This window comes from Acomys minous (genome assembly GCF_964271855.1).
Source record: "Acomys minous genome assembly, contig: scaffold_93, whole genome shotgun sequence".
Taxonomy (NCBI): domain Eukaryota; kingdom Metazoa; phylum Chordata; class Mammalia; order Rodentia; family Muridae; genus Acomys; species Acomys minous.
The window spans coordinates 4,898-29,261 of NW_028182118.1; the positions used below are offsets into that span (position 1 = coordinate 4,898).

General features: G+C 37.5%; 1 pseudogene across 1 annotated transcript in view; it reads right to left on the bottom strand.

The window, feature by feature from the left end:
- Positions 1–549: 549 nt before the first annotated feature.
- The window catches only part of LOC311591828 (vomeronasal type-2 receptor 116-like), a 35,738-nt pseudogene continuing 11,923 nt past the window's right edge, over positions 550–24,364 (bottom strand). Inside the window, exons 3-6 of the transcript in view lie at positions 23,244–24,051; positions 17,704–17,931; positions 10,347–10,470; positions 550–1,480 (exon numbers count right to left, since the gene is read on the bottom strand). The product of the transcript in view is annotated as a vomeronasal type-2 receptor 116-like (transcript). The remainder of the gene's footprint in view (positions 1,481–10,346; positions 10,471–17,703; positions 17,932–23,243; positions 24,052–24,364) is intronic.

Here is a 24,364-nt window from a genome sequence, read left to right on the forward strand (position 1 = left end):
CCAAAGTGGTTGTGCAAGTCTGCGCTCCCAGCAGCAATGGAGGCGTGTTCCCCTTTCTCCACATGTGCTGTCACTCGAGAATTTTATCTTAGGCATTATGGCAGGAGGAAGATGGAATCTCAGAGTTGTTTTGATTTGCATTTCCCTGATGACTAAGGATGCTCAGCATTTCTTTAAGTGCTTCTCAGTCATATGAGATTCCTCTGTTTAGAATTCTGTGCCCCATTTTTTAATCAGGTTATTTTATTTGTTGGTGCTTAATTTATTGAGTTCTTTATATATTTTGTGTGTCAGCCATTTGCCAGATATAAGATTGTTAAAGATCTTTCCCAATCATTGGACTGTCATCTTATTCATTTGATAGTGTCCTTTACCTTATAGAAACATTTCAATTTTAAGAGGTTCAATTTATTAATAGTTGATCTTAGAGCCTGAGCTGTTGGTGTTCTGTTCAGGAAATTGTCTCTTGTGCCAATGATTTTGAGATTTTCCCCCACTTTCTATTCTAACAGATTTAGTGTATCTGGAGTTTTGTTGTGGTATTTTTTATTAACTAAAATTTAAGTGATTTTTCCTCCTTGAATGGGTTTTGTGCCTGATATCAAGACAAGAGTTTTTATCTGTCCTTATCAAAATGATGTAGCATTTAGGGGCAAAGATCAAGCCAAGGAGTGCTGAACTGGAAGCCAAGATAGAGAAAACTTCCATAGCCACCATGACCCTTCCCTTCATGCTATGGTAGACAGGGAGGAAAGTGACCCAGACACAGAAGAACACCTGCATACTGAATGACAGAAACTCGGCTTCATTGAATGTATCAGGTAGATTCCTGGAGAGGAAGGCCATAGTGTAGCTCCCAAGTGCCAAGAAGCAGAGGTACCCCAGGACAGAGTGGAAGGTGACTGCTGAACCTTTGTTGCACACAATGATGATGTGACCATGTTCAGCATGAGCATCTTGACCAATGAAGGGTGGATTTGTAAATAGCCAGATGGCACAGAAAACCAGTTGGATTAGTGTGCAGATGGGGATGATGAAATTAGGGGCCCTTGATACCATTAGCCACCTCACCAATCTAGTTGGAACAGTGACCTTGAATGCAATAAATACTGTAATAGCTTTGGCCAACACTGTGGAGAGAGCCACAGTGAACAAAATTCCAAATGCAGACTGATGAAAATGCAAGTGGCTGTGTTGGGCTTTCCAATGAAGAGCAAGGCACTGAGGAAACAGACGATGAGTGGCAATAACAGGGTGTAGCTGAGAGCCTGATTATTGGCCTTGACAATGGGTGTGTCTCTGTGCTTTACAAAGACTGCAAGGACCACAACTGTGAGAACAGAGAAACACAGTGCTGTGGTGGTGAGAGCCATACCTAACGGGTCATCAAAGGCCAAAAAGCTCACAGATTTCTGGAGGCAGTGGTTCTTCTCAAAGTTTGCATAGTGACTTTCTGGACATCTCATACACTGATCCATATCTGTTGAGAAATGAGTGACGTAAATCAATCCCCATGTTTTTCTTTCCCCCCTCAAGCTGTTAGTCAGCCTCAGCCCATTGAAATGCTTTCTAAATCACCTTACTTTATTGTTTCAGAAACAAATACTTAAGTACTCCCTGAATCACTCACATCTTCACAGTATTCTTTGCCTGTGATGCCAAGATCCAAGATGCCCAGTGCTTTCCTCAGTCTTTGCATTATTTCTCTGAATTTGTGACCTTGTTCCATCTAACTTATAAGTCATAAGACTACAGAATTAGGACAAACTACACAACATACCCTGTGCACCATATCTCACTCCTCAACCTTTCTTGCTTTTTCAGAGTCCTTTGGGAAACAAGGATGTGAGATAAGTGTTTCCCTTTCCAATCCCCTGACCACAAACTTGACTGAAATCACACCAAAGAGTGGTAAATTGTACCCCAAACTTTGTCCTCCAATTTCTGCCCCACAACTCTACTGCTGTCTTGTTAAAACTACTGACAACTGTTAAAACCCAACCCTAAGCATTTGCCTGCCATATCCACTTAAAAGAGACCTAATAGCCTTAAACCACACCCACACTCCCTGAAATCTATGTTCCATCGGTTTCTTGGAGGTCTCACAGAACCAAGTATACACTGATATTAGGAACTCCAGAGGTCCAAAGATCCAGAAATAGTTTTAAACAAAATCATAAAAGAAAATTTCCCTAACCTAGAGAAAGAAATGGTTATAAACATAAAATAAGCTTACAGATCTCCAAATGTATTGGACCAGAAAGGAAATATGCACACCACATAATAATCTAAAATCTAAATGTACAGAATAAAGAAAAATATTAAAAGCTGCAAGGAAATTGACCAAGTAAAATATAATGTCAGATCTATCAGAATTATACTGTATTTCTCAACAGAGATTCTAAAATCCAGAAGTGCCTGGAGGGATTCCTTGCTTTCTCTAAGAGGACATAGAACCTATCAAAAATGTCAAGGAACATAGACAGAGCAAACAAAATTTTCCAAGAAAAAAAGCAGTATGTGTCCACAAATCCATCCCTACAGAACATGCTAGAGGAAAAACTTCAACTCAAGATTAACTACACCCAAAAAAACAAGGGAAATAAAAAACTTCATTCCAACAAAACCAAAGGAAAGAATACACACACATACCCCAAACAAAAGCAACAAAATAACAGGAGTTAAAAATCATTGGTCATTAATATATCTCAACATCAAAGGACTCAATCCCCTAATAAAAAAACACAGGCTAACAGGAATGTTGGGAAAACAGGATCCATCATTCTGCTGCATACATGAAATACATTTTAGCACCAAAGACATATGTTTTCTCAGGGAAAAAGTTACAAAAAGATTTTCCAAAGAAACAGATCCCAAAAGCAAGCTGGAATATCCATTCTAATATCTAATAAAATAGACTTCTAACAAAAATTAATCAAAGTGATGGGGAAGGATACTTTGTACACATCAAAGGAAAAATCCACCAAGATAATATCAAAATTCTGAATATATATATGTATATGTATATGTATATATATATATAATGTATATATATATGTATATGTATATATATAAATTTAAATCACGTATTGAAACCCACACATTAATAGTGGGAAAGTTCAACATCCCTGGTGTTACCAATGGGCAGGTCATCCCAACAGAATCTAAACAGAGAAATAATGAAACTCATAGATATTATTAATCAAATGGATTTAACATATATCTACAGAACATTTTACCCAACAACCAAAGAATTAACCTTCTCAGCTTGTCAAGGAAACATCTCCAATATTGACCATATACTTGGTCACAAAGCAAGTCTCTACAGATAAAAGAACAGTCACATAACTCCTTTTATCTTATCAGTCAACCACGAATTAAAGCTGGACTTCAGCAACAGAAATGAGAGAAAGCCTCTATATCCATTCAATATAGTACTTAGATGAGCAATAAGTAATAAATTAGATCTAATAAGATCTAAATTAGATCTATAGGAAAAATACTAAAGTAGATCAAGAGGATACAAATTGGAAAGAAAGAAATCAAAGTATTGATATTTTCAGGTGAGTTGATAGTATAAATAAGTGACCCCAAAATTCTACTATAAAACTCCAACATTTGATAAACACTTTAAACTAAGTGGCTCAATACAAAATTAACTTAAAAAAAGTAATGGCCCTTTTATATACAAATGATAAACAGACTGAAAAAGATATTAGGGAAACAACACCCTTCATAATAGCTTCAAATAATGTCAGCTATCTTGGGATAGCTACAACCAAGGAATTGAAAGGCCTCTATGACAAGAATTTCAAGTCTTTGAAGAATTAAATTGATGAAGATAATCAGAAGATAGGAATACTTCCCATGCTCATGGGTTGGTAGGAAAACATAGTTAAAAATGGTCATCTAACCAAAAGAAATCTACTAATTCAGCCTAATTCCCATCAAACCTTCAACACAATTCTTTACAGACCTTGAAAGAACAATATTCAACTCTATATAGAAAAACAAGGACCCAGAATAGCCAAAAAATTCTGTATAATAAAAGAACTGCTCTCTCATTTCAAGCTGTACTACAGAGAAATAGTAATGAAACCCAGATGGTATTGGCATAAAAGTAGAGAGGTTGATCAATGGACTCAAATCAAAGACCCAGGATTAATGCCACACCTATGGAAATTGATTTTTTTTTTTTACAAAAAATGCCAAAACTATACAATGAAAAATAAGCATCTTCAACAAACGTTGGTTGTCTAACTGGGTGCTTGCATGTAGGCAAATGCTAATAGAGCCATATCTGACATACTACTTGAAACTCAAGTTGAAGTGGATCAAGGACCTGAACATAAAACTGGATAAAACAAATCTTATAGAAGAAAAAATGCGAAATAGCCTTGAGTGCATAGGCACAACAGACAACTTGCTGAACAGCACAGTAACAGTTCAGGCACTAGGATCAACCTTAGGTGGGGCTTGGATAATCCTGTGAGAAGAGGGTGGGAAAGATGTTAGGAGCCAGAAAGGTAAAGCAGACTACAAAGAAACCCTATAGAATCAACTAACCTGGGCGCATAGGGACCCACAAAGAATGAAATGTCAAATGGAAAGAATGTATGGGATGGACCTAGGCCTCTGCACATATGTAAGAGGTGTGCAGCATGGTCTTTACATAGGACTCCTAGAGGGGGATCAGGGGATGACTCTGACTACATTGCCTGCTTTTGGATCCCTTTTCTCAAACTGGGCTATGCTGTCTATTCACAATAGAAGATATGCCTCATCCTACAGCTAGATAAGGCAAGTCAGGTTGATATCTATGGAAGGCCTCCTTTTTTCTGAAGAGAAAGGGCAGACTGAAGGATGGGTGGGAGTGGAGATGAGAGGGAGTGACTGGAAAGAAATGGAGCTTTCATCCCCCGCTAGTAATATGTTGTTACATTTAGCTATAGCATTAATTTTTAACATAAGGGGGAGAGCTTTTGAAATATTTCTAGATATTCAAAATGGGAAGATTTGAATATTCTGCTCCTAAATTTTGGAACGTTTTATCTTGATTTAAAAACATATACACCCCAGTTTATAGTGCCAAGTTTCTATTACATTAAACCTTTGTTTACTTTGAAAACTATTCCCTCACTAATATATTTTCTCTGTTCTGTATTTTGAGCTAAACATTTATCATGTTTATTTTCAAAAGAATCAAATCTCTTTTTTTTTTTTTGATATCCTGGTTTTTTTTCCATTAGTGGTCATGGCACTCTAATTAATTTTTCCACAAGATAGTTTCTGAACTTATTTCTCAACACTTATAAGTTACTCCTTTGCTTATAATATTAGTGTTTTGTTGTGGATTTTCTATTGTACAGTGTGTGATTCAAGTACAGAATTCCATGTCTGACTTAAGTAAAATATATGATATATGTTTCATTACCTTATTTACTTAGGCATAACTCCTCTCTTTAAAAATAGGTGTGCTTATTCCACAATATTGAATTAGTGATATTGTTAATTTTTAATTTTATCAAGTATATGCTCACCCAAATTTGATCATATGGTTTCAAAATATAGTCGCTAACAGAAAACAGAGTAGGAGTTTGTATTGATGATTGCAGTTCTCTTTCTCTAGGCAATATAGTTAAAACGAAATATTGCTAAAGAAGTGAAGATGAGCATGATTTTTAAAAACATGTAACTGGTAAAGAGATGTTTAAGGATGAGATGAGTTGGCAAGTGTTGGTAGGGTCAGCACACATGGGATATATTGAATGCATATGGGGAATTTTAGAAGAGTGAACTTGACAAAAAATGAACCAGGTGGAGGACATGCCTGACAGAAAACCATGCAGATTGATTGCAGACCTTCTCTCTCTGTGTACATCTCTGTCTCTCAGACCCAATCCCCCAGTCTGGTCCTTAGTACTGCAACAGAACACCAGCTGCAGCCCCTCTTCCACCCTGCCAACATCTTCTGTGGATCCCAAAGATCCTTCTCTCCTACTTTACTTACCTCTACTCTTCACCGTAGCCCAGCTTCCTACTCCAGAAGGCAAACCCTGGTAAACCACAGACCATGCCTGCCAGAAAACCAGGTAGGCTGCCCAAAGACCTTCTCTCCCTCTCACTGTTTCTCTAGACTGAACCCTTCTATTTCTTTCCCAGCTCTGCAGCAGAACGGGCTTGGCAGCCTTCCTTGCTCTTGTGGATTTCACAGATCGTCTCCCTCTAACCCTCCTGCCCCCACCTGTTGCTTTGTCTCAGATCCAAACTCCAGCAGGAACCAACTGCTGACTCAAGTGATGCTCTTCTCAGGGCACCAAGCAAACTAAAGTAGAACCCATAGCAGTCCTACTGCTCCTGAGATCCCATCTCCTCAGTTTCAATTCCAGCTCTATAGGATAAAATGTTTTGTTTCTGTATCCTCTGTGATCCCATCCACAACATATCACAAAGACCATTGTCTTCAACTTTTCTTCTTGAAATTAATTCCAGTGTATGAACCTCCAACAGCCGCAGACATTCCTGTGAACACATCAGCAGAGCAGCAAGTAAAACAGAATACACACAGCCATCACACTCCAAAAAAAATCAAAAAAGAAAAAGAAACCAAGGAAAAACACCCACACTGCAAAGAAAAATATCCAGAAATCAGCTTCTAGACATATAAACATCTCAAATCCAGAGGCATTGGGGGTAGCATGAGAAAACAATTGATGATAGCCATCTCTAAGCAAACACAAACAGTATACTTGGCACAGGGTAACAGGAAAAATTTACAATCTCTGATTGGCCAAGAGAACTGGTTACTGATTCAAGACTTCCTTTTACAATATTCTTAGAGCCCCTTGAAAATGTAGTTTAAAGACAGGGGATAATTCAACATACATCCTCTGGAGGGATAGAACTCAGTAAATAAAATAAGTTAAGTAAAATTACCTTTTACCACTTTATAGTGTAAATGATAAAACAATATAATAAATGAAATTACATATGCATATTTGATGTTCATAAAAAGACATTTTCAGATACTTTCTGTTTATCTGGAGAACTTTAAAACTGCAAACACTGTGAAAATAAAAGCAGGCTGTTGTATAATAAATATGTTTGCTTTTGAGAAGACATTCTTTAGATTCTTTAAATTGGAGTTATAAGGTGAGTATGTTGTGGCACATCTTTAATTTCAGCACTCAGGGAGGAAGAGACAAGTGCATTGCTATGAGTTCTAGGCCAGCCTGGTCTACAACAATGACAATTACACAGAGAAACAAACAAAAAAGAAAGAAAGAAAGAAAGAAAGAAAGAAAGAAAGAAAGAAAGAAATAAATGCTGTGATAAGTATTGTAATAAAGTAAAGTCTGTTGTATTTCAACTCTCTAATTGTGACTGAAGTTGTTATCCTGAACATATAATGAAAAATCAAACATAATCTGTAATTATTGGATAATCATTACTCCGACTTTGTTCTGTGAACCCAGAATAAATAAAAAGTTATCTGATTGCTACTAGTCTGAGATGCAGTATTCCCCTGACTACTATGCCCCACTCTTTCTTCCCTTCTCTGGGGATGGAACTCTGCCATCAAACAGCAGTGGGAGGCCCCTGGAAATTACATCGTAAGTTGTTTGAACAAATGGATGGAAATGAAAAGTTCACCCTGAGTGAGGTAAGTCAGATCCAGAAAGATAAACATGGCATGTATACACTTATATGTGGATATTAGGTGTTATACAATTGAAAACAAATCTAAGCTCTATAGACACAGAACAGTTAGATAAAGGAACTAGGGGGGGTTACATAGATCTTGATGAAATGGGGAAATAGAAGAGTTTTTATGGGTGGATGTGAGCTGGTGGGGTGGATATAGGAAAAACACCTATGAAAAGAGAAATGAGAAAGAATTGAATGAAGGAATAAGGAGAAGCACAGTTAGAAATAAAAGGAGAAGCACAGTTAGAAATAAATGACATTTAGATGGCAATATGAAAACCTAGCACTGTGGAAACTTTCTATAATATATGAAGGTGATACTAATGAAATCTCCAAATATAGAGGAAGATGGAAACCCAAATGGTTATCTCTTTTTAACAAAGTTTCTAGTCCTGTAGGTCTAGGTTAAATGAATTTGAGTTGTTGGATAAAAGGGTAAATCCCCAAATAATCCAAACTATTCCCAAAACCATAGGTTGCTCGGCAAAAACTGACAGTAAAGTCCCACTTCTGAAGACAACAGAACACAAAAACTCATTGAACACAGAGAAGTCAAAATGGTGCTAAATGTAACCTTTAACTCCATATTACACTGTCTATGACACGGAAAGTCTCCCTTTATACTGACAAAAGACAAGTGAAAAGATGAATCCAACCACCAAGTTTAAAAAAAATCTACATTTAATCCAGCCCACCAAAGATGCTAGAATAATTGTGGCACAAACCTTGCTAGAGTAACCATCTAATGTCTTATTTGGTCAAGACCCATTAAATGAGATGGAACCTATTCCTGATGGCTACCTGAGCAAGCAACGTCCAGAAATTAGATAACCAAGAGACCATGGGTAAAACCAATACCACTGGTCTGAAATTATGACGCCTAATTGCATTTTGTCAATAGTCATAGATCAGTGCCTTCCTCAGACACCAGCAGAGAGTCTTTCTAATTTCCTCTTGCAGCAAAAGGAACAAAGAGAGAGACCTATACCCAGACATTATACGGAGAGAATGAGAGAGAGAGAGAGAGAGAGAGAGAGAGAGAGAGACAGACAGACAGACAGACAGACTCAGACACAGAGACCTTGGCACACACATCTCTGAGATGCCTTCAACTATTCCCTCCTCTCTGAGCACACAGTACCTCATAGAAGATAAGTCAGAAGCAGAAGTAGAGACAGATGGGACAGAGGATGCCAGAATAACAAGGCTTTCTGTACCAACTAAGCAATATTTATATGAATGCACAGAGAAGGACTCACAGGGCCTACACAGGTTGGCACTGGATGATCTGCTTATATACTACAGCTTCCAGTTTAATACTTTTATGGGATTCCCGAATGTGTAAGCAAGTAAGTTTCTAATTATTGTGCACTCTCCTGGGGCTAATATTTTTTCTGTTGTCTTGTCTTCCACAGCTTCAATACAATGGTGTTTGTTTTATTTTGTTATGTGTTGGTGTTATCTCTAAGAAGCCTGTTCTTTTCTAATAAGAGCCAAATAAGAAGTAGAACAGCATGAGAGAAGAGTTGGAGAGGACCATTGGCTAGATCTGGGTAGGGGTTTAATGTTTACCGCCTGTATTGTCTTTTGCTGGTGCCTTAGTTTGAGCAGGACCCCTGTGCCCAAATCTGCCTATCATAATGTTCTACTTGAAGGATTCTCTGGATCCTTCTACTTGGCTATTCTCCCATGCTTCTCTCATCTAGAGTCCCAATAGGATGTCCTCCCCTCTGTCCCAGTTTCCTGGTAAGTGGAGAGTGGGATATGACTTTCTCACATACTCTGGTGCCTCACATCTGACCATGTCCCCTGGAGGGGGAGACCTGGTGGCACTCAGAGGAAGTACAGCAGGTTACCAAGAAGAGTCTTGATACCCTATGAGCATATACAGGGGGAGGAAGTCCCCCTCAGGAACAGTCATAGGGGAGGGGAATAAGGGGAAAATGGGAGGGAGGGAAGAATGGGAGGAGACAAGGGATGGGATAACCATTGAGATGTAACAAGAAAAAATTAATAAAAATAAAAAAAGAGTTGGAGAGGAACTGGGAAAGGTAGAGGGAAGGGGAAATATATTCAGATTATACTGTGTGAGAAAAGACTCATGCTTAATAAAAGGGAGACAAAGAATGCAGAAACAAATTATATTAAACAATCTCTTTTAGGTAAAATAAAAGGAACTTAGTTATGATATAGATAGATTATATGTACTGTAAAACTCAAACCCAACTCACTAATCACTTGCTCTGAAAAAAATCAACTTGTACTGTGAACAACCATTAAAAGGCTGTGAAAAAACACCAAGCTTTAAGTAAATCCTATGTGTGACTGAGTATGGTTTGAAAGAATAAAGAAATGTTGCTCAAAACACTGCATCTATGGTGAAATGAAAAAGACTGTTAACTTGTGGGAAAAGAGGCTTTCTTCAGAAATTAATTTCTGCAGTGGAACAACCATAAATGTCTAGGATGATTTCATTATCTAGATTGTGTCCTTTAAAGGGGTGATAAAATTAACAGCAATGCTTAAATCTCTAAACCAGATACAAAATTTATCTCTTATTTCTCTCCAGTCATTTTCCATTTTCTTAAGTATTGCTGACTCCTATGAACAGGTCAGAAAGTTCTCTGAAAGCCTATTACCTGTCTCATTGGAAATCTCATTGTCTGCACAAGGAATACAATCAAAGCTGCAGACAGCCTTACCTTCCTGGGCAGCTTTTCTGAATCCAGGCCTACAGATCTCACTACACACAGACCGAAGAATCTGAAAGAAGGGAAAGTTATTAGCAATATATCAAACTTTTGTGAAAAATTCAAGTATAATATTTCTGAGTATAATTGAGCACTTAATTTGCAAATGCTTACCCATACAGTTGAAGATAAGGGATTTTAGTATTACTGATTTTGCCACCTTTTGAGCTACATAGTGCACACATTTAAATTTTTGTCTAATACCAGCAAGGTGTTGTTCTAGAAGGTAATGTTCTAGAAGGCCATGGTGTGCTATCAGATTCCACCCATCTCTATACTCACTGGCCGCTAGATTAGGTTTTATATCTAATGTGGTTTTGAATGTTTGGCTACATCATGGAAACAACTCTTCAGACATTCCTATGAGGAGTTTTATAGAGATATTTACCTGACACGGAAAGAGTCAATGCAAATTGGGAGTGAGTATTTTATTGGGTACTGTTACAGACAGAAGGAAAAGGAGACAGAAGGTGAAAACTCAGATTCTTGATTCCTGCTGCTGGTATATGAGCACGATGCCATCATCTCCTCTAGTTCTTAAATCGTTCTTGTCCCACTAAGATGTACTGCATGCTCACAGTGTCATCATTCCAAACGAAAATGTCTTCACATCACTTGCTTGTGCTGACTGTTTATCTGAAATATCTAAGCAAGTATAGTACACACACACACACACACACACACACACACACACACAAACACACACACACTTCTGCCATGCTATTCTACCTTTTCAGAGACTGACAAAGCAAAAATATCCTCTTACTTCTCATTGAAATTTCTTAGGCTATGATACAAAATAGAACTCTTATCACTGTTTTGAGGCAGTGTCAGAAATTTAACAGACACTATATTCATAAGAAGTGTGTCAAACAGCTAGCAATCAGAGAGAAAGCCCAGAGAAGGGCACTAAGGTGAAGGACCAAAATCTCATTGCCTCTACCCAGAAGAGGCCACCAGGCCACTGTTCTTTGACTGAATTCTGTGCATTGTGATGTCTCGTGTTAACAGGTTTGGTGGTCTCTGATGATCTGTGATTTTAGGGAGTAGGTACAGACAATGCACCCAGGTTACCTCCTCCATGCCCAGTCTCTGCTTGATGTTTCTTACTTAGGAAGGTCTGGGTGCTGAGGAGCAGGAAGAAAGATATTTGGGCAGAGATATGTGCCCAGCAGGCTTCTCTGGGGTGGAGGACAATGGGACTTTGTTCTCTCACCCAAGTCCCAACCTCTAGACTTCTTTTCAGCTTGCTCACTGTTTCTGCCCTAGGAAGGTCTGGATGCTGGCAAGCAGGCAGAAAGATAACCTCAACAGAGACCATGAAATCCAGAAGAGCCTGGACAGATGTCATACAGACACTAAGAGACTACAGAGGACAACCTAGACTACTATACACAGAAAAACGTTCAATCACCATAGATGGAGGAAACAAGGTATTCCATGAAAAAAACAAGTTTAAACAGTACCTAGCCACAAATCCAGCCCTACAGAAGATACTAGAAGGAAAACTTCAACCAAAGGAGAGTAAATTTACCCAGGAAAACAAAGGAAATAAATAACCTCATATCCACAAAACCAGAATAAAGGAAGCACACACATACATTACTATTACAAACATTAAAAAAATAGGAAGCAACAACCACTGGTCATTAATATCTCTCAAAATCACTGGCCTCAACTCTCCAATAAATAGAAACAGGCTAAGAGAGTGGATACAAAAACAGGACCCACCATTCTGCTGCATACAAGAAATAAACTTCAGCAATAAAGATAAACGTTACTATAGAGTAAAAGGCTGGAAAATGGTATTCCAAGCAAACACAGCCAAGAAACAAGCTGGAGTAGTTGTTCTAGTATGTAGTAAAACAGACTTTTAACCAAAACTAATCAAAACAAATGGGGAAGGACACTTCATGCTCATCAGAGGAAAAATACACTAAGAAGACATCTTAATTTTCAACATCTATACTCCAAATACAGGAGCACCCACATTCATAAAAGAGATATTACTACAGCTTAAGTCAAATATCAAACCCCACATATTAATAGTGGGAGACTCCAATTCCCCACTCTCCTTAATATACAGTTCTTCAAGACAGAAACTAAATGGAGAAATAATGAAACTAATTGACATCATGAATCAAATGGAATTAACTGACATCTACAGAACATTCCACCCAAACAAAAAACAATATACCTTCTCAGAACCTCATGGAACTTTCTGCAAAATTGATCATATATTTAGTGAGAAAGGAAAACTCAAAAGATACAAGAAGATTGAAATAATCCCTTGCATTTTATCAGACCGCCATGGATTAAAGCTGGGACTCAACAACAACAGAAATAACAGGAAGTCTAAAAGCTCATAGAAACTGAACAACTCCCTACTCAGCAAGCTCTGGGCAAGGGCCAAAATTTAAAAAAAAAATTAAAAACATCCTAGAATCCAATGAGAATGAAAGCAAAACCTACCCAAACAAAAGGGACACAATGAAAGCTGTGCTATGAGGAAAGTTCATAGCACTAAGTTCATTTATAAAAAAAATTGGAGAGGTCCCATACTAGCAGCTTAACAGAACACCTGACATCTCTAGGACAAAAAGAAGCAGTTGCATCAAAGAGCAGTAGATGGCTGGAAATAATCAAACTCAGGGCTGAAAACAATAGATTAGTAACAAAGAGTTCATTTCAGAGAATCAATTAAACCAAGGGTGGGTTCTTGGTATTAACAAGATAGACAAATCATTAGCCAAGTTAACTAAAAGGCATAGGGAGAATATTCAAATCAACAAAATCAGAAATGAAAAGGGAGATATAATGACAGACACTGAGGAAATCAAAAGAATCATTAGGTCTTACTTCAAAGGCCTATATGCCATAAAATTGGAAAATCTAAATGAAATGGAGAATTTTTTGATAGATCCAACTACGAAAATTGAATCAAGATCAGGTGTGCTTACCCATACAGTTGAAGATAAGGGATTTTATTATTACTAATTTTGCCATCTTTTGAGCTACAAACGTAAAACCAAACACACTAAATCTGTTAGAAGAAATAGTTGGGAAGAGCCTTGAACTAATTGTCACAGGAGACAACTTCTGAACAGAACATCAACAGCTCAGGTTCTAAGATCAACAATAAATAACCTCATTAAAGTGAAATGATTCTGTAAGGCAAAAAACAGTGTCAACAGAACAAAATGGCAGCCTACTGACTGGTAAAAGTTCTTCACCAACTTTACATCTGGCAAAGGGACAATATCCAAAATATATAAAGAACTGAAGAAATTAAACTTCACCAAATCAAATAACCCAATTAAAAATGGGGTACAGAGAATTCTCAACAGAGGAATACTAAATGGCTGGGAATCACTTGAAGAAATGCTCAACTTTCCTAGTCATCAGCAAAATGAAAATCATAATTAATCTGATATTTTGTCTTACACCTATCAGAATGCATAAGATCAAAACTCAAGTGACAGCACATGCTGGCAAGGACGAGGAGAAAGGAGAACACTCCTCCATTGGTGGTGGGAGTGCAGACTTGTACACCAACTTTGGAAATCAATCTGGCACTTTCTTAGGTAATTGGGAAGAGTTCTACACAAAGAACATGCTATTCCACGCCTAAAAATATACTCCAAAGATGCCCCACCATATAACTAGGACATTTGCTCAACTATGTTCATAGCAGGTCTTATTCGTCACAGTCAGAATCTGGAAACAACATAAATGTCCCTCAACCAAAGAACGGGTAAAGATACTCTGGCACATTTACACAATGGAGTAATACTCAGCTATCAAAAAACAAGGAAATCTTGAAATGTGCAGGCAAATGGATGGAACTAGAAAAGATCATCCTGAGTGAGGAGGTAACCTGGACCTAGAAAGGTACACATGGTATATACTCACTTAGAAGTGGATATTAGCCCAACATAGACCTCCTGTCAGAGATTACACTCAGGGCGTACAGAGACAGATGCGGGGACTTTCAGCAGGACTATGGGAGAAGAACTTCAAGTGGTATGCCAGAGTTGAGGGATGGAGGAAGCAGGAGCCCAACAGGGACACCATCAGAGCCTTCAGACCTCGACAAAGGAGTAGGAGAGAATTGTGTGAACTTATGCATCCAACAACGACAGTGCATACAGAGAAACAAGTCCCTCTGCTCAGATGTAACTGATAGAATTCCAATTCTCCCTGGGGAAAGGGGGACTGCTGAACTTCCGAAATGCACTCTGGAACCCACTATTTGGTCCCTGCCTCTAGACAAGGCAGCCTAGCAGGCAAACAGAGAAGGAGGATACAGGCTATACAGATGAGACCTAGTAGTAGACCATTGCCAGACCGTCAGGGTGGGAGAGCCCCCTCTGTCAGAGGTGGTAGGGGATGGCAATCGGGATGTAATGTGAATAAGTTATAATAAATAAAGTATACATTTAAAAGAAGAAAGTCAAAACAAAACAGACATCGATGAAAGAGAGACTCCTAACTCGTCAGTCTATATTTACATGAACTCAAACTGCTGCAGAAACAAGCACGTAACTTACATTGCTAATCCCACTACATGGCAATAACTCTGAGACTGGCTGAGTCATGAATGTCTATGCATAGACAATGCTTCTTCTTGGTTACAGAATCCCTGTAACTTATTTTTAGATGCCATTCTTTGCATGATATGAATGAAAATTAACAGGTGTATTACTTCTGCTCATATGAAGAGCAGAGAACCAGTCTTAATTGTTCTGTACATCCTGCATACCTCATACTTTTTAAAAATAATGTTAGGACTGTATAATGCTTGTGAGAAATTATATGTTTTCAGAACTGGACAAAAGAACTGGACACTGATGCTAGATCATTCCTGACAGGATCCATTCCTCTCAGCATGCTGGATGCTGACATCCTGCATCTTTCACTTTGCTGTCCCTAATCAGAACAAGACAGCTCCCAGAATAGCTTTGAAGAAAGATTCTGATGCCAATTGGTCCAGTGTTTCAGACTGTCTCACACAGGACTTCTATTAAGCCTAGAGTTTTTCCACACATAGAAACTGGACCACATTTTCTCTAACTGTATTTTAGCCCCTAACGAGGTACTAGTCATCCAAAATCAGGCAGAAGAAACCTTAAAAAGAGAATGATGCCCCATTTACCTTAAGGGGGGTCGGGTAGCATTTTTGGTTGTATTTCCTTGGGCTATAGATTTTATTTTCATTGGGAGTTGGCTATAAGTTACTATTGGTCATATTCAGAGAGAAAATGAGGTTGGACTCACTCAGGGAATTTTTCCTTTTTTCCCTTATCTTTCTTTATTAAGTATGGAGATATGGGTAGAAAAGAAAGAAGGGAGAATATAGAACTATATAGGGATGAGGGCTGGAGAGATGGCTCAGTGGGTAAGAGCACTGGCTGCTCTTCCAGAGGTCCTGAGTTCAATTCCCAGCACCCATATAGTGCCTCCCAACCATATGTAATAGGATCTGATGCCCTCTCCGGTGTGCGTGAAGACAATATACTTGTATACATAAAATAAATTAATTAAAAAAGAAATATATAGGGATGACAGGACAAAAAGTAGATTATTGAATCTACTCCTCAACTTAAGGCCTTAACTGTTACTCACAAACAAGGTTATTTTTAATTCATTGGTACAGAATTTTGTATATTGATGCAAAATAATTTGTTTAAATACATTGGTATAGAATTAAAATTCAAGATTATTCTTGACACACGTTAAATATATTGCTATTCTAATAGGAGGTAGTGTACCCATAGAACTCAATTATAATACAGGGTTTAATTCCAGTTCTTTGAAGCTGCTTTTGCAGGCTATTTAGGATAATTAAGTAATACAAGTAACTTGATCAACTCATGGCCATGTCAATTACTAGTCTATTTTCATCAGAAGAATATAAACATAGGTTTAACAGATAGATAGGATTGTATAGAAACATAAGATAAAATAAAAGGTCTTCAAAAACCTCAGATATCTACAAAATATGACATTTAAAGGTATTTTATGATTTTAAGGATACTTTGTCAATAAGACAGATTACTGCCTGGAAACACCCAGCCTACCTCAGAGAAGATGATGAGCATCAAAGTACCTCCTTATGGAGATGGCTTTAAATGTGACAAACAAGCCATTGGACAAAATGGCTGCATTTCTGCCACAGACAGAATTCTTCCTAAAAGTGGGCAACCTTGGTTGCAGGCAGAGTCGATAGACAAACTCTGCCAAGACAGGGTAAGCAAGTCCTCAATAGTTCCTGCTTCATAAATATGTCTGTCAGATATAATGGGCAAGAAGGCTGAAGATGATGCTCCAGTGTTATAGAGTTTTGGGTGACTGACTAGGCAGTGAACTGTCATTTCCTCATTTTGGAAGCTGCTAACTTTCACTTCCTGTTTACTCAGATAGTTAATTTTATTCCTTCTCAAGTCTCTGATGCGATTGAAGACCAGATGGTTTAGTTTTACAATAAAGCTTTGTTGTTTAGAGGTTAACATGTTTTTAGGTCTAGACATAAATTTTTTGGTTGATAGAGATGAGATATGATAGATATTGATTTACATTCAGAGTTTTAGACTCACTAAAATAGGAAAAATGTTTTCTACACTTTTGCCAAATACAAATAGGCAAAACACTATGAACTTAACATTTATAAAATCCCTAATTGTTTCATGGTCCTTCAAGCTGTATGTAGCTTATTATATGTGTGATAATATAAATGTATATTTAAAAGTTAAAAATAAAGTAAAATGAATTTTAAAAAACAGGCAAGATGTACAGAAAGAGGAAAAAATAAGCAAATGTGTCAAAATTAATAAAATTGAAAAGTGAACTCTTTCATTGATCACAGTCATGGTACGAAAAAACAGTTTATATTGGCTGTGTTTTTGTTTTGTTTTGTTTTCATTTTTGTCTCATCTTATTCATTTTGTTTTTAATTTGTTTGCTTCACATCTTGGTGGCAACCCTATCCCTCCTCACTTCCCAGTCCCATCCTCCCTCTCTCCCTCCTCAGAAGAGGAGACATGCCTCCCCCCACCACTCCCATCTCATCAAGTTTGTATCAGCACTGAGAATGCCCTCTTGCCCTATTGTCTGGCAAGGGATATTGGCTGGATTTATGTGTAGCTCTTTACTGATAGTTGAATATTGACTGGTACCAAATCATTACATCCTGAGAATAATTTAATTTTTATGATGGGTCAAAGTGGTGCAATAAGACACAGCTCACCTTTGTAAACCTTGTAGGCCATTGTATTATATGCTCAGATACAGAGAATTGTTGACCCTGGGGAGCATTTGGAGAAAATGTTCCTACTTTCACCTTTAATCCAAGACCTTTTGGAAAATTCCAAAAATTGAGAATGTCATATTCTGAATCCAAGTTTCTTCTCCCTTCCATTACTGTGTGACCTCTCATGTGGTTTTTCATTAAGGTGCTCTTTAGGAAAGGAAGAAAGTAAAAGAGATGTAGGCATATTGGTTTATTGGTTGAAGTACAGCTGCGACATTAAAAACATATTTTTAAAAGTGTTGCAAAGAATCTCAGTGTTTTTAACCTCTCAAAATAAAAAAGAAATTGAAAAGAGACATGAGTGTTTCTGAGTAAATGAAAGATACTTTGACTGAAACACATTAAACGTCAAAAACCTCATTCTGTTCTGGAGAAATCATTGAACTAAACACAGATAAAACAAGTTATGTGCATTCATCTAGCTCAAAGCTTGCCACGCCTATGAACTTTTGGGACACATTCAGTGCTTCCATTCTTAAAATAAGGGACCTGAAGTTTACAGTGCACTTCAAAGTGATCCTTATCTTCCTAACATTATAATAGTGCTCAGAAGCATTTTAACCCTTAAGGATACACGGCTCCTATGCTACTACATCTGCTCTGAGAAATACTTATGGGAAATATCATGTTTTCACAATGAATAGATTATAAAGAAAACTGTGAGAAAAGTTATATGAAGTTTCCAGGTCCTAGCTTTACCTGCAATTAGCAGAGGCAACAGCTGCCAGGGATTACCAGAAGTTGTGGATATCAGGGACATATAAATTAGAACTGTGCAAATTACATTAGACTTCTCATCAGAGACTTTAAAAGTCAGAAGGATCTAGACAGACATCTTAGACCCTAAGAGACAAAAGATGCCAGCTCAGGCTTCTATAACCAGCAAAACTTTCAGTCTCCATAGAGGGACCAGGGTATTTTATGACAAAACTAAATTAAAAAATATTTTCCCTAACTCAGCTTTACGGAGGATAATAGAATGAAAACTACATCACAATGAGCATAAATATACACAAGAAAAACAAACACAGGAAATAAATAATTTCACATTAGCCGAAAAGAGTGGTAATAACGCACACAGAGACACACATGCTCATGCACGTGTGCATGTACACACACACATACACACTACCACCACTAATATAAAAATTACAGAATAACAATTATTGGTCAAAAATATCTCTATTTTTTTCTGAGACAGGGATTCTTTTTGTAGCCCTGGATGTCTGGGATTCATTTTGTAGACCAGGAGATCCTTGAACTCACAGTGATTTGACTGCCTTTGCCTCCCTAGGGCTGGGATTAAAGGTGTGCACCACCACACCTGGCCAAACATATCTCTATATACACTAAGGAAGAGTAGATGGTAGGAAACAATCAATTGATGTAATTTAATTAGAAAGAAAAAGAACAATGCAAAGAATCAATAAAAAAATAAAAGCTGGTTATTTAAGAAAATCAAGAAGATAGACAAGAACTGACCCAAAGTAACTGAAAGGCAGATCAGTGATATTCAAATTAAAAAAAAATCATAAAGGAAATGGGGACATAACAACAGACACTGAGGAAATCCAAAGAATCATTAGGTCTTACTTCAATAGCCTATACCCTACAAAACTGGAATATCTAAATGAAATGGATGATTCTCTAACTAGACTCCACTTACCAAAGTTAAATCAAAATTAGGATAACAATCAAATAGTCCTGAAAATCTTTCAGAAATAGAACCAGTTATTAAAATCCTACAAAAACAAAACAAAAAACAAACAAAAACATGGACAGATGGGTTTAGCATAGAATTCTACCAGACTTTCAAAAAAAAAGTTAATGCCCATACTGCTCAGACTATTCCATAAAATAAAACTAGAAGGAACATTCAGAAACTTATTTTAATACAATACTGTTATGCTGATTTCTAAACCACAGAAAGATTCAACAAAGAGAGTAAATTTCAGACCCGATCCCTCATGAACATTGATGCAATAATACTGAGTAAAATTCTCACAAACTAAATGCAAGAACGAATAAAAAAATATCATCTACCATGATCGAGTAGGCTTCTTCCCAGGGATAGAGGGATGGTTCAACATACAAAAATCCAGCAAGTAATCCACTGTGCAAAGAAACTTAAAGAAACAAAAACACATGATTATTTCATTAGATGCTGAGAAAGTCTTTGACAAAATTCAACATACCTTAGGCAATATGCTGCAAGCTGATAACCAACTTCAAATTAAATGGAGAGAAACGTAAAGCAATTCCACTAAAATCAGGGACAAAACAAGGCTGACCACTAAACCCATATCTATTCAACATAATACTTTAAGTCCTATCTAGTGTAATAAGATAACTAAAGGAAATCAAGGGGATCCAAATTAGAAAGCAAGACATCAAAAATATCTCTATTTGCAGATGATGATAGGATAGTATCCATAAGTTACCCTGAAAATTCTACCATAGAACTCCCACAGCTGAAAAAAACCCCTTCAACAAAATAGCTGGAGAAAAAAAATTAACTCCAAAAATTTGTAGCCCTCCTTTAAGTAATTGATAAATGGACCGAGGAAAATATGGAAACAAAATTCTTCCCAATAGAAACAAATGATACAAAATATACTGGTATAACTAACCAAGACAGTGAAAGACCTGTTTGAGAAGAACTTCAAGTCTCCGATGAAAGAAACTGAAAAGATGAAAATATTTCAGTGTTCATGGATGGGTAGGGTTAACATTGAAAAACATGGCCATTTTACCAAAAGAAATATAAAAATTTCCTTCAAAATTCCAACACCATTATTTATAGTCCATGAAAAAAAGAGTAATTTTCAACTTCATATGGAAAAACTAAACACAAAATAATCCTGTAGATGGAGTTATCACCACCCCTGATTTCAAGTTGAATTACAAAATAGGAAGAAACATACAGAGCTACGGACACTTGCTTTTTTTTTTTTTTTTTACAAAACACCAAAAACTATCCACAGGAAAATAGGAAACATCTTTAATAAATGTTGTAGGTCTAACAAGATGCCTGCATGATGAATAATGCAAATAGATCCATATTTATTACCCTGCACAGAACTTAAGTACAAATGGATCAGAGACTTCATCATAAAACCAGATACACTAAATCTAATAGAAGACAAAGAGGGAATAGCCTTGAGGTCATCAGTTCAGGAGGCAACTTCCTGAGCAGAACAACAGGAGATCAAGCTTTATGATCAACAATTAACAAGTCATGAAACTTGAAAACTTCTGTAAGAGAAAAGACAATGTCAATAGAACAAAATAGTTTCTACAAATGGGAAAAGATTTCCACATATCCCATGTCTGACAGAGGTCTAATACCCAAAATATATAAATAACTCAAGAAAGTAAACACCAGCTAAACAAATAATCCAGTTTACAAAATAGTGTACAGAGCTAATCTCAGAATTCTCAACAGAGGAATCTGGAATGGCCGAGAGGCACTTAAAGAAATGCTCAACATACTTAGTCATAAGGGAAATGCAAATCAAAACAGCTCTGAGATTCCATCTTGCACCACCCCCCATCAGGATAGCTAAGATAAAATACTCAAGTGAGAGCACATGCTGGTGAGAATAGGGAGTCATGGGAAACTCAGCCCTTACTGGTGGGAGTGCAAACATATACAACCACTTTGTAAATCAATCTGGTAGTTTATTATAAAATTGAGAAAGAAGATCCAACATTCTGCTGCATTCAAGAAATACACCTCAGCAACAAAGATAGGCATTACCTGAGAGTAAAGGGCTAGAAAAAGATTTTCCAAGAAAATGGACCCAAGGAAGCAAGCTGGAGTAGCCCTTCTAATATATAAGTAAAATAGACTTCCAATTAAAGTTAATCAGGAAAAGTGAGGAAAGACACTTTGTTCTCATCAAAGGAAAAACTCACCAAGAGGACATCATAATCCTGAATATCTGTGCCTCAGATACAAGGGCACACACATTCATTCATAAAAGAAATACGTTTAAAGGTTTAATCACACATTGATCCAACACACTAACAGTGGAGTTAGTAAGTGGGGAATAGGAGAAAAATCCCTAGAAGTGACAGGAGCTCTACAAGAAGAACAACAGTATATACACAGATATAGCCCATAGGCAGCTCAGGCTTCATGTGGGTCCTCTAGTAAGGGGAACATGGGCTGTCTCTACTATAGACTCTGACGCCAACTTTTTTCATCATTTTGTCCTGGTGGGACTGTATTATTAGGCCACAGGGGAAGAGGACACTTTCACTCCTGATGCCGTGCTGAGCTGGAGTGGATGGAAATGGGAATCTCCCCTTTTCTGAGGAATAGGAAAGGGAGGAAGGGGACAGGGAGGGAAGGTGTTACTGGGAGGAAAAGAGAGATGGAGCTATGACAAGGATGTAAAATGAACGAAAAATCATTAAATAGATGATAGATAGCTAGATAGTCAGACAGACAGACAGATAGACAGGTAGAAAAGAAGTCAAGTAACATAGAGGGCCCGAGGGAGGATGCTTGATTCTCATTCAGAGGTGGAAATAGAATAGACATCAGAAGTGGATGAAGAAAAGGAACTGGGTTGAGTGGGAATGTGGGGAATAGTATGGATAAGGGATTGAGTGTTAGAAAAAAAAGAGGTTTGGAAGATCAGAAGGCAGAGTGAGAGAAGGGAAACGTATGGGTGGCATTTACACGACGTGAACATTCCAGCAGTGGTGGAGATGGAGAGTGAAGATGAAACCTCCAAGCCAGGAAGAACTTTCTGTGGAAGGAGGTGGATACCAATGCGCCCACAATACTTTACAACAAAATTTACTCTGCTTACAAGGTGTGTGAGGAAAACAATGGAACAGAGACTATGGTAATGGTCAACCAATGGCTGGCCCAATGGCTGGCCCAATTTGAGACCCACTATATATATATAATTTGGTTGATATGCTTGCTTGTCTTCATGTGGGTCCCCTAGCAATTGAAGCAGGGTCTATCTCTGACATGGACTCTGTTACCTGTTTTAGGATCACTTTCCCCTAGCTGGGCTACCTTGTCTGGCTTCAGTGAAGTAGGTTTCACTTAGTCCTGATAAAAATGTGTTGGGGAAGTTTAGTATGAGGTAGGGAGCCTCCACTTTTCTGAGAAGGGGACTGGGGAATGGGAGAAGAGGGTGGGAGGGTTGGATTATAAGAAGAGGGAGGGCATCAATAGGAATGTAAATGAAATAAATTAATAAGAAAAGAAAAATGTGTTATATAAATTTAATATTGATATAATCAGTTTTTAAATTATTATTATTTCTAGCACTCTATTTATAAAAAAACACTTACTCATGGTTTTGCATTAAACTCCAGACAGGGAGACAAATATTTTCTCCCATGCTTATTGACAACATGATGTAAAATGTACAATACCCAATTGGAATGACTTATGAAATAATAAAAATCATCAAACTGCTGATATTACAAAATGTAGGAAAATATATTACCTGCCAGGGGAAGAATACTATTGCTTTTCCATTATTATTTGGTTGAATTTGTGTTTGCTGAAGAATCATCTCATGGAGACTGTAGGCCACAGCATACACAGCATTGTATATATTGTAGACATCTTCACTCAAAGATGGGTCAAAAAGGTGTCTAGGCAGTAACTCCAAAGAAGCATTTGGTTGGCAGTTCTCCAAAAGTTGACAATCAACCTCAGAAAATGAGCACTCGAAGAACAAATACCAAAACTTGGGAAGATAAGTGTCTTCTGGATACTTGTAGGGATTAACTGTTTGAACAAAATTTGCAAAGTCAACCATCTCTTTATGGTGGTGTGAAAAAAATGAGACTCCCATGAAATGAATCCTCCATGAAATAATCAGAATAAGTGTCAACATCCCATTGAGAGTTCAAGACCCAGACTTTCCAAGTGATTAATAGTTGTGCAATGTGTTGCATTAAACCCTGTAAAGAAATTGTGTCCCCACAAACAATTATCACATTTGCTGGTGATTCCTCAATTTTCTCCAGACTTTTCCATAGTTCATTGGAAAATGAATTCCAGGTGCCAGAGATCATTTTCACAGAGGCTATGCAGATGCTTTTACTCTCCATATCTTTTCTCAAGTCTGAGAGGATCTGGGATCCTTGGTGGTCATCTGAGATTATTAGACCAACCCAGGACCAGTTGAAATGAAGCAACAAAGAGACTACTGCAAGTGACAGAGATGTGTCCTTAGGAGCCATCTGATAGAGGAATTTAAACTGGTCTGGGTCATTCAAGATAGAATAAAATGGCCCAAAAGTGAGCTGAAGAGGAAAAAATGGAAACAAGTTAAAGAACATTGGCACCAAACACAATCTCAGTCCAGGGTCAACATATGTAAGCAGCGAGGGTAAAACATGGTTCTGTCATATTGTAAAAGGCAAATTCATTACAGAGTTTTCCCACAGAAGTTACTGAGAGGTTTCCATTTTAAATAACCTAGCCAGTCTCATCCACCTCTCATTCTTTTTCTATTTCAAGTACTGCAGATATGGAACTGTCATCAAGGACCTTCATACTTGCCTCTGATAGAGGATTAACTCCAGTGTCCTTACATAACCTTTTCAGATACCTATA